The sequence below is a fragment of the Phodopus roborovskii genome, unplaced genomic scaffold (assembly GCF_943737965.1).
Source record: "Phodopus roborovskii unplaced genomic scaffold, PHOROB, whole genome shotgun sequence".
In the NCBI taxonomy this organism is placed as follows: Eukaryota; Metazoa; Chordata; class Mammalia; order Rodentia; family Cricetidae; genus Phodopus; species Phodopus roborovskii.
In genome coordinates this window covers 888,141-902,773 of record NW_026125562.1, presented here as the reverse complement: position 1 = coordinate 902,773, position 14,633 = coordinate 888,141, and positions in this window count along the sequence as shown.

Genomic DNA, 14,633 nt, shown 5'->3' with positions numbered 1-14,633 from the left:
CAAAATGGGCAGTGCTGTGAGAATGTATGATGGAAAAAAATGAATCAATAAAGACAGGAAGAAATAAATAGAGAAAGCTAAGTTTGTATAATTCAAAAGAGAAAAATAATAAGCCAATTAGATACTATTTTAGAAAAAAAAGTTTATAGTTGATGTCCCAGGCAAATATCTTGGCTTAAGGAGTCAAGTACTGGCTAGAAAAAGTCAAGAAAATAATGTGTGAAGAAAGTAAAAGAACATGCTATTCTCTAGAGAAATTCTAAAGCTCAAATGAATAAAATCATAATATCAAAAAAGAAACATAAATAAAATCTTCAAAATATACCAACATTCTAAATAATGATCTGACCACGTACAACTTAAGAGCAAATATGTGATAAACTAGTAATGACTAAAATCTTGGCAACAATTTTGTGCATATATCTCAAAAGCAAAAGCAAGAGTTTGGTAATGAACATTATGCTTCTTTTGTGTTGAACAATTTGTGAAGTATTGCTTTTAGCCTTAGTACCAAAGCCATACAAAGACACAAATACAAAAGGGAACTACAAACCAATATCATGAACATTGAAGTGAAAATACTCAATAAAATACAGGCAAATCAAATCCAAGAAAGCATCAGAGAAATCATACACCATGACCAAGTAGGCTTCATTCCAGGGATTCATGGATGGTTCATCATACAAATATGTATCAATGTGATCCACCATAAAAACAAATTGAAAAAAAAAAAAAAACTACATGACCATATCAAGAGATGCTGAAAAAGCCTTTGACATAATCCAACATCCTTTCATGATAAAGGTCTTGGAGAGATCAGTGATGACAGGAACACACCTAAACATAATAAAAGCAATATACATTAAACAAGTAGCCAACATCAAACTGAATGGAGAGAAGCCAAAACAACACTTCTAAAATCAGGAGCAACACAAGACCGCTCAATCTCCTTATAGATCTTCAATAATGTATGTTCTAGTAATAATGAAGTCCTAGTAAAAGCAATAAGACAAAAAAAGGACATAAAGTGGATACAAATTGGAAAGGAAGAAGTCAAATTGTCACTATTTGCAGGTGATATAATAGTTTATATAAGTCACACACACACACACACACACACACACACACACACACACACACACACAAACCTCTCCCAGAGAACTCCTACACTTGTTAAGCACATTCTTCAAATTAGTAGGATACAAGATTGACTCAAAAATCAGTAGCCCTATTATGTACAGACCATAAATGGGCTGAGAAAGAAATCAGAGAAACATCATCCTTTACAATAGCCACAAACAACATAAAGTATCTTGGGGTAATGCTTACCAAATAAGTGAAAGACCTATGTAGCAAGAACTTTGTGTCTTTAAAGAAAGAAATTAAAGAAAATACCAGAAAATGAAAAGATCTTCCATGCTCTTGGATAGATAGGATAACATAGTAAAAATATTAATCTTGCCAAAAGCAATCTAGAGATTCAGTGCAATCCCCATAACAATCCCAGCACAATTCTTCACTGAACTTCAAAGGACAATAATCAACTTTATCTAGAAAAACAAACAACCCAGGATAGCTAAAATAACCTTGTACAATAAAGGCACTTCAGGAGGAATCATCATCCCTGACTTAACCTCTACTAAAGAACTATAGTCCTGAAAACAGCACAAAAATATACAGGTAGACAAATAGAATCAAATAAAAAGCCTGATAATAACACACACACCTACAAACACCTAATTTTTGACAAAACAGCTAGAGGTATAAAAATGGAAGGAGGTAAGCATCTTCAACAAATAGTGCCAGCACAACTGGATGATGGTGTGTAGAAGACTGCAGATAGACAAATGACTATCGCCATGAACAAAACTTAAGTCCAAATGGATCCAAGACTTCAGTATAAATCCAGCCACACTGAACCTCTTAGAAAAAAAAGTGGGAGGTACCCTTGAGTAAAATGGTACAGGAGGACACTTCATGAACATAACACCAGTAGCACAGCCACTGAGATCAAAAATTAATAATTGGGTCTTCCTGAAACTGAGAAGCTTCTGTAAGGCAAAGGACACTGTTGACAAATGGCAGCCTCTAGCCTGGAAAACGATCTTTACCTACCTCACATCTGACAGAGGGCTGACCTCTACAATATACAAAGAACTCAAGAAACTAGTCACCAAAACACCAAATAATCCTAGTAAAAAGTGAGTTATTGAACTGAATAGAAAGGAATAAAAAGTGGCTGAAAGACACTTAAGAAAGTGCTCAATATCCTTAGCCATCAGGGAAATGCAAATCAAAACAACTCTGAGATACCATTTTACTCCTGTCTGAATGGCTACAATTAAAAACACCAAATGGCAGCTTATGATGCAGAGGGTGTGGAGAAAATGGAACAGTCCTCCACTGCTGGTGGGAGTGTAAAGTTGTTCATCCATTTTGGAGATCAGTATGGTGGTTCCTCAAGAAAATGGGAATCAGTGTACCATAGGATCTTACAGTTCAATTCTTATGCATATAACCAAATGATCCACATCCATGCAAGAAAGACATCTGTTGAACTATGTCCATTGCAGTATTATTTATAATAGCAAGAACCTGAAAGCAATTTAGATTCCCCTCAACTAAAGAATGGATAAAGAAGATGTGTCACATTTACACAAGGAAATACTACTCAGCATAAAAAACAAAAAATTGTAAGATTGAACTTCACAGGCAAATGGATGGACTTGAAGAAATCATCCTGTGTGAGATAACCCAGTCACAAAAAGAGGAAAAGGGTCTGTATTCACTCATATAGAGATTGTAGACATAGCGGAAAGTATCACCAGTCTATAATTCACACTGACACATAAACTAGGATACAAGGAAAAACCTAAGAGATTCATACAAGGTCCCTCACAGAAGGGAAATGGAACAAGATCTCCTGATCATATTGGGAGGGGTGGCAGTGGGTGGAGAGGGAGTTAGGATAAAGAGAAGGGGAAGAGAGGAGAATGTATGGTATCATGAATATTGAGTCAGGGAATGAACAGACTAGAGCAAAAACAACAACAACAAAACAAACAAACAAACAAACAAAAACATACAATAATAGAGGGAGCCATTATAAGAAAACTGACTCCAGAGAAATGTTCAGAGACCTACAAGGATTATCCCAACTAACAAACTGAGCAACAGTGGAGAGACCACCTTAAATGCCTTTTCCTGATAATGAGATTGATAACTAACCTATATGCCATTATAGAGCCCTCATCTAGTAGCTGAGACAAACAGAAATAGACACCCACAGATGAACACTGAGCTGGACTCTTGGAGTACAGTTGCAGAAAGGGAGGCATGATAAGAAAAGGGGTCAAGATCAGGCTACAGAAACCCACAGAGACATCTGACCTGAACAAGAGGGAGCTCATGGACATCTAGATGTGTATCTGGGAAACAAGCATAGGACTGACTCAGAACCTGTATATGTGAGTCTCAGTTAGAAGGCCTGGGCAGTCTAAAGGACCTCTGACAGTGGAACCAGAATGTATCCTGGTTTCAGAAAAGGACTTGTGGAGCACAATCCCCATGGAGGGATACCCACTTAGCCTAGAGGCAGGGGAAGGGCCTAGACCTCTGTCCAAAAGTCTTGACAAATTTTGATGATCTCTCCTGGTAGCCATCACCCTCCCTGTTCAGTGGGTGTGGGGGGGGGATGATTGGAGGGGATATGGGGCATGGGAGAGAGGGAGGGAGAAGGAACTGAGATTGATATGTAAAATAAGTAAATTATAATAAAAAGAAATTAAAAAGAATTGGAAAAAACATGAAGTATGTTTTTGTATATGTACACAATTTTTATAAGTTTATAAATTTTTATAACATGTAACAACATTCATTAAAATATTATAAAGGATCTAAAGTAGTTCCAATCCATGGCACAGTAGAAATTATTTGTCAATTACACATCTGAAAAATATATTCTTAGCAAAATGTATAGAGAAGTTAAACCCTAAAGAGCAGGAGCAAATAAAAAAATATTTAACAATGGACAGCAGACTAGAATTGACTTTTCTCCCAGGACAAATAGCAAACTTATAAATATATGAAAGTACAGTTAATGCTGCTATTATGGAAATGATAATTAATATGTCACTCCACATTTCCTTCAGAAGTATACATTCAAAAACACCCAGAGAATGATCCATCCAAGGTATTATAACCCTTCCCTTTAATGACTGGGATGTGAAACTGTTGTATAACTCTTATGAAACATAGTATGTGTATTAGATGCACAATTAAATTGAGTTGTCATATAATCTAAATATTCTACTTCTGAGTATTTTCACAAAATAATTAAAAGAAATATCTCAAAACATATATCTCTATATATGTAACACTTTTAATAATACTTAAAATAGCAGTTAAATAACAATGGTTCAAACTGATCTGAGTATTTGAGAAATGATGAATGAAAAAGTAAGTGCATTCTATACATACTAACTAATCTTCCAGAGGGATAAAAATTCTGACATATACTACATATAATGGTACTTTACAAAACAAATCTTACTGTAATAAGCCAGTCAAATAACAAAAATTCAATAATAGATTCCATTTCATCAAATATTTAGAAAAGTTTCATCAAACAAAGCAAAAAGAAAGAGATAGAGGATTATAATTTTCTAGTGCCACTTTTCTACTGTTGGAAGATCTCCCAGGTATACTTGTGATGATTATGTAACATTATAGGTACCTTGAATCACACTCTACTCCAAACTTCATCAAGATAAAGATGGTTAACTCTTAGGCATTACCCAAATGATCCACATCCATGCAAGAAAGACATCTGTCCAAGTATATTTGTAGCAGCATTATTTGTAGTAGCAAAAACCTGGAAGCAACCTAGATGCCCCTCAACTGAAGAATGGATAAAGAAGATGTGGCACATTTACAGAATGGAATACTACTCTGTGGGAAAACAAAACAAAAACAAAAACAAAACAATAAAATGAACAAACAAAACAAAAACAAAACAAAAAACAAGAAACAAAAAACAAAACAAACAAACAAACAAACAATGGAATCTTGAATTTTGCTGGCAAATGGATGGAACTAGAAGAAACCATCCTGAATGAGATAAAACAGTCACAAAAAGAGGAACTGACCCAAACTAACAAAGTAATAGTCTATTAAGCCAAACAAAATAAAATAAAACAAACCCTGAGTTTACTTGGTACTGTGTGAACATGCTTGGTATAGGACTGCAAGATCTGCACTAGATATAGTCAACCAAATTTCCAGCATGTAAGAGGAAGTGGCTCATAAAGCACCATGCTTATCTGAGTCAGTAATGGACAATTTGTGGCCTAGAAGGAGAGTAAATTTTTGTAAGAAGTCCCGTCTCTGAGAGGCTTCTTTTTCTTATTTCTAATCAAAATGATTTTATTTTAGGAGATAATAATACAATTGTATTATATTTCCCTTTCAAGATGCCTAACAGTTATTTCTGCTGTAAAAACAAGAGGCAGTGCTGCCAGTAAGGACAGGCTCGTATAATTATCCCAGCAAAATTCTTGAAGGTCCTAAAGAGACTGAAGTTCCTTTAATCTAGGCTAGGGTAAATTAAACATAAGATAGATGAGCTATGTTTGTTTTTAATTTTCAAAGGAATTTGATGTTCCTGAAGGTTGAGGGACTAGCAAATCAGATTTCCATCAATCAGGAATATTTTGGGTGTCTCAGCCAGCAGTGTTAATGGGAAACAACTGCTGATGTAACCCAAGGAGTTTCTAGAAGATTCTAGAGAGACACTATTTAAAAATAAGTCTATAATTACATTGAGTATTTAATAAGATAACATGGTTTATAATTTCAGAACCTACTATAAAAAGCTTATAAGACCATATTTCTATTCCCCTGATATGTTACTCAATATAACATAAATAACATAAAATTTTCTTTTATTAATTTTGTTCCTAATTTACAAATATTCAATTTCTACACTGTTCTTAAAGTTATGTATTAAACATTAGTCAAGAAGGTTTTATTACTAATTTTCTCTTCCTAAGAAGATTCATGGCAAAGATTCTTGTTAAATAAATATTTAGTATTCAATATGTGCTTGTAACTGAATTCTATGAAAGTAAAAAATTTTAAATATTATTTTTTAAATTAGTGACTTGCAATTTTAAGTCATCATTTTACCTGTATATAATTTTATAATTCATATAGTGTTTAAGTTGATTCTCTTTTATTTTCATAACTACAGATTATAGTGCTTCATGAAGTATGATACTAGTTCTAATACTTTTAGTAATTTCTCTTTTCTATAGACCTCTGACCTACTCAACGGTCAATGTTGCTTTTTCACTGGGTCTGATGTATATAAATTCCCCAGGTGCATCTTTATGACGCCTCTTTAGACCTTGTGATTATTATCCAGTAGTGTCCTTTACTCTACATCTCATTGTTTGATACTGATACAGCAGACCACCTGTCATTTTGATCTGGAGCCCACAAAAAATAGTTTTTCATCACAAATATTTACTAAAAAAGGGGCAATGTGACCTATTCATATATATCTGATAAACGAAACACACACATAAACGCACACACACAAAGAGAGAAAGAGAGAGGGGGAAGGAGATAGAGAGAGAGTGTGAGACAGAGAGGGGGGAGAGGGCAATATCTGTACTTTGGGCCTCTATCATATAAACATGCAGGGATTTCTTAAGAAAGACTATGGTTGCAAGATAAAAAATATGGATAAATGGATCGATGGATGGATGGACAGACAGATGGACAGACAGATAAATAATAGGTAGATAGATAGTGAGGGAGAAAGACAGAAAGAAAAAAAGAAAGGAAGAAATGATGAACTCAAAGAACAGAAAATATGATGATGCTTAGTTCCAAATGTATCTTTGCTCTGATGCTGCATATGGAACAGTTTAACTGGATATAGGTGTCTTGTTAAGATAGTTAAGAGAATTTGTTCTCAAATGTATTCAATCTCTGCTCTCTCTCTCTCACTCTCTCTCTCTCTCTTTCTTCATATATGTATCCACATATGTATGGGTACCTGAAGTTGACTTGAAATTTTTCGCTATTCATTCTTAATCTTTTTTTTTTTTTTTCTTTTCTAGTAAGGGTCTCTCACTAAAACATGATGTTGCTGATTCACATAAGATGGTTAGTCAGAAAGCTCAGGATTCTTGTATTTCTGTTTTCCCAGACCTATCATTTCAGGTACAGTTCTAGTCTCTTTTCCTGGGATCATATTTAAGGCATCAGGATTTCACAGTAGGCATATTGCAGACTGAGCCACCTTTGCATTCTAAGATATTTCTTACCTAGTATAAATTGTAAGAAAATCAATTATTGAGTGCTTACCCTGTAACACTATTTCAACAATGATGAATGTATTTTAATAGTTTTATATATCCTAAAGCCTGGTAGATCTGCAAAGATAAATCTGACCAGAAAGATACTTTCTGTATAGACTATTACTCAGTAAGTTTGGGAGATTGGTGTTCTAACCGACAACAGCCTTGTAATTTGATTGTGTAGGAATAATCATCATAGAGTTTCCCTGGTATCTTGAAATAGTAGACTTTCAATAAGGTGATTATCTTTTAATTATTTTATTTATGTATATTTCAATCTATGAGTGTTTTGTCTATACATATATCTGTGTACCATGTGCATTCATGGTATCTATTTAGGCCAGAGGAAATGTAGGCTAGAGGAATGTGTTGGATCACCCTGGGACAGAAGTTACAGTATGTGCCACCATGTGGTGGCTGAAAATGTAACTTGGGTCCCTTGTAAGAGATCCAGGGTTTTGGCCTAAGCCATCAACTTTAATTATGGGAACTTCTCTTGAATGATATTTTTCTTTCTTTAGTAGGTCACTTTTGTTTTCTCTTGTTGGAACATATAAATCCATGGTTTCTCTGTGAAGCTTTGGAGCCTGTCCTGGAACTAGCTCTGTAGACCAGGCTGGACTGAAATGTACAGAAATCCACCTGCCTCTGCCTCCCAAATGCTGGAATTAAAAGCGTGTACCACCAATGGCTGGCACAAAACTATTTTTAACACAACATGTTAAAATATTTTAAAGTGTATTTTGGGCAATTCTATGGGTCTTCCAACATCCTCACTGCTTTCAGTAACAGTGTCAGTAGAGAAGGAGTTCCATGACTTTTTTTTAAACTTTAAATGGAAATTACTTGTTTAATGGCTATTTGTTAAATATATAATAACTAAATATTATATCGTCTGCTTCATTTGAAGAAACAAATTACGAATTTATGCTTCTTCTCTCATCCTACCTGGTTTATATATCCTAAAGATTGTTTTTCTGTGTATATTCTGTACCTGGTTTAAAGTTGAGATTTTTCTTAAATGGGCAAGATATGAGATATGTCCATTCCTGTAAGATGATTGAAGGAAGAATTACTGTCAGTGAGGACATTTGTAATGTTTACAATTGAAATAAATTATGAGTTTCTTCTTGGAAATTTTTTTGAAGTCTTGATATGTTTATCCTCCTGGTACACAGAAGAGAGATGCTGGGCCATACTTCAGATCTTTGTGGATTGTCTTACTAAGCTTTGTAGCACAAATTTGTTGAGTTTAGTGTCAATGATGCAAATGTGTATATTAATCTGTCCCTAAACTTAACAATGCCTTTCATATGTGTGTTTTGAAAAGTATTGAATCTTGACTCTATATATTTTAGACATAGTTCCTTATTCTCTGTTGAATTAATAAGTTCTTATATTATTGAGGTTATACGAACAAGTTAAATGAAGTCATAAGTATATCTTCCTTTATGGGAAACTTTCTCTTATAGGTTGCCCTCACACAGCAATGTGTTTTCATCTCCCCATGTGGCTCATTGCTTAGAAAACTTCTTAAAATCTCTTATCTATTTTCTCCATTCCTTTGTTTCTTGTGAATTAAATTATTGTTTTATTGGTCTAAATTTACTTTTACTATTAGATTTGTAGAATTCTCAGGACAGGGAAGAAATATGCATACAAAATCAATATGTACTCTTAAATAATTTATATTTTAATGGAACAATAGTTATATTTACATACATTTGTCTGTATATTCTATTATAGAAATTTTGGGACATTTGTTCTTTTTGTATACCTCTTAAGAAAACTTTCATAGGATTATGGATCCTCACCTTTATTCTACAGATAATGAGTAATATAACCTGACATACGACAATTGTATTTGAACACAGAAAGAGAAATGGATCACCAAAATATATAATTTATAAGAAAGTTAAATGACAAAATGCTTTATGGACTGGATTACAGTTATGAACAGGAAAGGAAAAAGGGCTAGCATGCTAAAATCTATGTAGTGCTAAATATGAATTTGCACAAATTGACCATTGTTCACATTATGATAATAGGTTTTTCCAACAGCAAACTTTTGTCTTATATTTGCACATATCTTTAAATTTCTCTTGAGATAGCCTCTGTTCTCTCTATGAACAAAACTCCAACTCAAGGAGATAAAATTTGTTCAGATTACGTTGGGAATGGTGAATACGCAGGGACATGAAAAGTAAAAACAGGTATTTTAGACATATCTGGTTATATATAACCATTATTTCCTTCCACATTACTTAATTCAAAGCTACACATGGAAGGGAATAGTGTTCTATTTTCTCCTTCCAAATATATTTAATTCGATGCTCATTGAATTTAGGATTTGAATGGTATGCCGTCTGTTTCTAAATCACAGCAAAATGTACATATGGCATTTATATACATTCCAAGCCTGTAATTACAATATGAGAACTACAAAGGCAAATCATCATTAATTCTAGCCTTTAGCTTTGATAATATAATTTCAAGGGATATTGACATGGAAAGTAAATTATGAAAAATGTGAAAATGGAAGAGGTTAATGACACAATATAAATCAGTATAAGAGCTAAGTTTTGATGAGATTCCGGGTTTATATGTTACCATTTTTTTTTTTTTTGGCTTCAGATCCATGTTGCTATAAATTAGGATTAGAAATCTTAGTTCTTCCACTTTAGCCTCTTGGGAGTTTGGGTTATAAGCATACACCTTAATAAGGCTGCAGTCTTTTATTTTATAGGAAGTAAATTTAGCTCTTTTCATTTCGGCCAGATTATATTTTAAATGTTGACTTTCTTCAATCAGTTTTATACTAGGTAGTCAGTGCTTTGACAGAGAGTCCTAATGTTTCTGTGTAGCACAGCAATGTGAGGACAGGGTTAGAACCTAGAACCTGTAAACTTTGTTTACAGACATCTATGCTGGAATTTCTCTTTCTTGAAGAGGTACCCAATGATGGAAAAAGACAGGGCTCATGAATGATATATCAGACACAACTTAGACATTGAATGATTATATAAATACTTATTTTTTATTCATGGTTGTTTATCAGGGTATGGAATATATTTCAGGGAGATTTTCTTATATATTAGGTGTTTGTAAATTGTAAATTTTTGCTAGCAGAACTGTTTACTTTAGGACACATGCAACAAATATATGGAAGAAAGACTTAAAATATAGTTAGTCTGTTATTATATAATATTAAATTCTATATAAATCTGGCAATGTCCTTGATAACTTACTCATGTCTTATCATTTAATATTCATAATACTCTCACAGCCACAGTGTTTCATTTATTGTTGTAACTATTTTACATAAGCTCACAACAGAGGATATAATCAACACACTGAATCAAAATCATAGAGCAGTTTAATTGCATAGCTAGGTTATCCAAATGACATCTTTAGCACTTCTAGGTAACCATTTTTCACCATACACCTTGATATTTTTAAATAAATATTATCAACAAAGGTAACTTTTGCTTACACTCTGTTGTTGGAAGCCTTGAGGCCTAGTTTCAAATTACTATATGAGAGCTTGTCCAATGAGTCTCCAGATGAGGCAAAAATCCAAAGGGACAGTTTCAGTCTGCAAGAACCAATGGAATTTGGGACAGTTCAGAATAGTGCTGGGTCCGTGCCACCTGTATGCGTTCTTTTCTCTCATAATATTGACGATTTCACAAGCAGATTTAGTGTCATTTTGGCAATCATGCATAGGACAGATGTGATCATTCCTGGAAACCCTGCTTTCGTTTGAATATTTTTCCTTAAAATTTTTTGGAAGCTTACACTTCTCAGGCTTCTTGTCTTGGGATTCCAGCTGTCATTTCAGACCCCAGGAGTTGTTCTGACTCAGTGCTGACAGGATTGGAGGCAGATCAGCCCTGTTTTGTAAATATGTTTTGAAAGAGATTGCTGTTCTTGAAAATGTGTGCCTATTTCAATCACCTTTTAGTTTTGTAAAGACAGGATGTATGTGGTTTGATATCTGGCCAGGCTAGCAAAATGATAAGACTTGTGTTTGGTTTATGTGGAAGTTGGGATAAAACATATTTGTCATATTTTCTTCACCAGAAGTTAACAATGGAGAATGGGAAAAGTGTGTTGATTACTGTGAAAAAATATGCTTGGTTTTTGTTTGTTTGTTTGTTATCTGAGGCAAGGTTTGTCTATATAACAGTAATGATTGTCCTGGAACTCAGTCTGTAGACCATGTTGGCCTAGAAATATTGCTTGGTTTTAATGTATAAAAATGGATGAAACTATTTAGGAACTGGCCACTTGTGTGAAACTCATCTGGTGGTTGGATAGTTCATTGGTTCATGTCGTTGCTACTTCCCTGTCTCAGGACCTGAACCCAGGCTATGGGGGACTGAGTCATCCTGTTCCAACTGTTTTATTCAAAACACAATGAACTTTCATTTCTGAAGCTTTAGTTAAGACTTTCTTAATGAAATGGCCAGTTTAAAATACACTCTTGTCAGCTGGTCATCCTTTGCTCCATGTGTAAAATCCATATGAGTGAATATATATCATGTTCCTGTTTTTGTGACTGGGTTACCTCAATCAAGATGGTTTCTTCTATTTCCTTCCATTTGCCTGCAAATCTCAGGATTCCACTGTTTTGTTTGTTTGTTTGTTTGTTTTTTCCTTGCTGACTAATACTCCATTGTGTAAATTTATCCATTCTTCAGTTGTGAGGCATCTAGGCTGTTTCCAGGTTTTGACTATTACAAATAGTACTGCTATGAACATAGCTGAACAGATGTCTTTGTTGCATGCATCCACATCTTTTGGGTATATGCCTAAGAGTGGAATAGATATATCTTTTTGTAAACTGATTCCCATTTTCATGAGGTCCTGCCATACTGACATCCAAAATGGCTGTACAAGATTGCATTCCCACCAGCAATGGAGGAGTGTTCCCCTCTGTCCACATCCTCTACAGCATAAACTGTCATTGGTGTTCTGATTTTAGCTATTCTGACTGCTCAGTCCTTCTGGCTGAGACTCATATTCAGGGTGGCCTGAGTCAGTCCCATGCTGGATTCCCCTTTCTCCACATCATCTCCACCATTCTGGCAGGAGTAAGATGGTATCCCAGAGTTGCCTTGGTTTGCCTTTCTCTGATGGCTAAGGATATTGAGTACTTTCTTAAGTTTCTTTCAGCCATTTTGGATTCCTCTATTGAAGGAGAGACATACAGGGTCCTCCACAGAAGTGGAAAGGGACATGATCTCCTGAGCATATTGGGGTTAGGGGTGGGCAGTGAGTAGAGAGCAAGTTAGCAGAAAGAGAAGGTGAGAAGAAGAGGGGGAGGAGAATGTGAGCGACCAGGAATATTGAGTAAGGGGAGGAATGGAGGAGAGCAAGGAAAGAGATACCAATATAGTGGGAGCCATTATATGCTTAAAGAGAAAACTGGCACTAGGGAAATGTCCAGAGACATGCAAGGATGAGTTCAACTAACAATTTGAGCAATAGTGCAGAGACTACCTTAAATGCCCAACCCTGATAATGAGATTCTTATCCTAGAGACTTCATCTAGTTGCTGATGGAAATAGAATCAGGTACCCACCACTAAATACTGAACTGAACTCCTGGAATCCAGTTGCAGAGAAGAAGTGATGAGCAAAGGAGTCAAGACCAGGCTACAGAAACCCACAGATATAGTTGACCTGAATAGGGAGGAGCTTATAGATCCCAGACTGACCCAGATCCCCTAAAATGTGGGTCTCAGTTAGAAGGCCTTGGCAGTCTGTGGAACCTCTGACAGTGAAACCAGGATGTATCCCTGGTGCAAGAAAGGACTTCAGAAGCACATTCCCCATGTAGGGTTACTCTCTTAGCTGAGAGACACAAGGGTGGGCCTAGGCCCTACTCCAAATGACTTGAGAGATTTTGATGATCCCTCCTGCAAGGCATCATGCTCCCTATGGATTTGGGGGGGGATGGTACAGAGCGGTTAAGGGGGAGAAGTGGAGAGAGAAGGAACTGGGATTGATATGTAAAATAGGAAAAATAATAAAAAGATTTAAAGTAAAATAAAATACACTTGTCAATGCAAAGCAAAACAACCAGCTTTAATGATAGCAAAATATTTAGTTATTCTAAAAATGTTGGCAGCCAAATAGAATGATGCATGAAAGCAATAAATATATAAGCAGACAAATTATATCTAAAGACAGACTGATAGTTTGAGATTTTATTAAAGGTTTGACCACTGAGGTTTTAAAATGCGCATTTGAGAGTTTTTTTTTTTTTTTTTGTGGTGGAGAGACACTTAAACAGGGGAATCTCACTGCCCTCAGATGAACAGATAGGAAGAAATGATTGCAGTATCAGCAAACTTGCCAAACATTGAACCACAATTAAATAGATTGAGGGATCTGGAAGGAACAGATAATGGAAATATTGAACCTTTGGCTACCTTCCAAACCTCAGATTATCTGTAGGCAAATCCCTCACCTATTCCCAGGGAATTCCCAGGGTTTTTTCACTCTCAACTTGGAGGGTGTTTGCAACAAATATGCAAGGATTATCCTGTCAAAGGATTTAGTGCAAATATCCTTTAAATTACCAATCTGGAGGAGAATCATAGTCTCCTAAAGCCCTTTACTCTCAGATTTTCTTTGTGATGTTAAAATGAAGGATTTACCAGAAAGGCATAAATTTAATCTGTTGCTTACTTCTTTTTTTATTGTTCTTGTAACTCTTTTTTTTTTTTTTTCTTTTTTCTTTTTGGATCACAAAGAGGTGTTTTTTAATTGATAGTCACTATATACAATATTGCATAAAGATGTATATACAATTCTATTTATGATACAGATTCATCAACAATTATATAAAACTACTTGGTTCATTTTGGTGGTAGGAACTTTAGTAAATAGCACAAATATTAACCCTAGTTACTTCGTAAAAATGAGTCTTCCACAAAAGAACTCACAGGTCACTTATGATGTCAACACAATTCAAGACAGCTCTGAAGAAAAGCCTGGAATGTCTCAAAGCTGAGCAGGATTGTCGAGAGTGAGGCTGGTCTGTACTCTATAGCAAAATCACAACTCAAAATCAAGTGATAAACATACTAAAAATTCAGCTATTTCATTTAGGAATCAGAGAGTATGTGCATATTCGGAACTATAAGAAAACACTTCCATGTTCTGCTTCAGAGGTCCTGTACTCCAAGAGTCATTCCAGTGCGGCAGGGTCTCTGTAAAATCTACTGTGTCAAAGTTCTAAACAAACAAGATGGCA